This window comes from Mastomys coucha, unplaced genomic scaffold (assembly GCF_008632895.1).
Source record: "Mastomys coucha isolate ucsf_1 unplaced genomic scaffold, UCSF_Mcou_1 pScaffold17, whole genome shotgun sequence".
Lineage (NCBI taxonomy): Eukaryota > Metazoa > Chordata > Mammalia > Rodentia > Muridae > Mastomys > Mastomys coucha.
The window spans coordinates 3,410,520-3,411,885 of record NW_022196899.1 but is presented as its reverse complement, the minus strand read 5'-3'; positions in this window follow the sequence as shown (position 1 = coordinate 3,411,885).

Here is a 1,366-nt window from a genome sequence, read left to right as displayed (position 1 = left end):
GATCTAATCCATTATTAAAAACACAAATGGCTAGGTTACAGGGAGGAGAATTAAAATATGTCTCCCCCACTCATTTACCGAATCATGCTCTTTTTGTATTCAAGTATTTGAATAAGGATTTTTAAGGTAGATCAGCAGTACAGCGCCACTGGGATCCTATGGAACAGCGCCATCTATTAGCTTTGCTGAATGATGTCCTTTCATCTACATGGAAGGGACCAGATGTTCCTCTCTCCTCTGGAAGAGGGTATGCTTGTCTCTTTCCACGGGATGCCAAGTCACCTGTCTGGATTCCTGACCGCCTCATCAGATCGTATAATCCCAATGCAGAAAAGCAGAAAGTCTCGTCTCAACCACCAACAAGGAAAGATGAAAGCAAAGTGTGCTTCATAACAGATGATGCTAGACAACTCCGAGCAGCACCTGTCTTCCACTTTCACCAGACTTCAGCTCCATGATCACTCGTACACCACGTTGTTGCCAACTTGCGATCAGCTTCAGGAGTTGGTCTCTGCTGCAAGAGATAGTGTGTTTTCTCTCCACCTACCAGTAACTCCGTTCAATCTTCTTCTTGCTATTCTTTCACTTCTCTTCGCCCAGGTACTACTTTTTCCATAGGCTGCTGCCCAAGACTCCTATGTGGCTTATTTACCTGATCCTCCCTTGTTTCACCCGGCCACTTGGGATTTTGGTTCAGTTAAGGTGACCACCAATAATACTGAGTTGCTTGGAGGAGAAAGTAGTTCTTACTTGAAAGAGTGAACTTTGACTGGCTACAACTATTCTGGAATGGCTGACGACACCCTTCCTATATGCTTTACTGTTAAAAATGATACCGAAGGATGCTTCTCTTTAGAGGAGTGAGAGTTCATCTCAGAGTCTCCAACTCCTCTGAAATATGCTCATGGTGATGCTTCCACTGGGCAGGGAGAAATTTGGTTTTTACAATTATTCTTACCCTCTAAAGAGGCTTTCATTATTCTCGGCCATCTTCTCCACCTCCTTTGCCTTCCGTTTTATCTGCTTGTCAGAATGGCGAGGAGCTGATCTCTTCTGGGAGAGTATTCTTATTAATGGCTACCTTAAATGGTGGTCTTGTGGTTTTCCCTCCAAAGCTGTGCACTTCACTCCCTTTAATTTTAAACATTTACATTGGTCTGTTAGTAGTACAGTACATGAGTATACTGTGCAATTGAGACAGTACAGTACAGGTATACCAAGGGAGATGCCTCCTTACCTACCTTCCCTGCTAATGCGTGGTATGCCCCTGGCTGGGTTTCCCCTACCTTTTGCCCAAGTTTTTTTTTTTTTTATTTTAGATATTTTCTTTATTTACATGTGAATTTCTCCATTCCCAGTTTCCCCT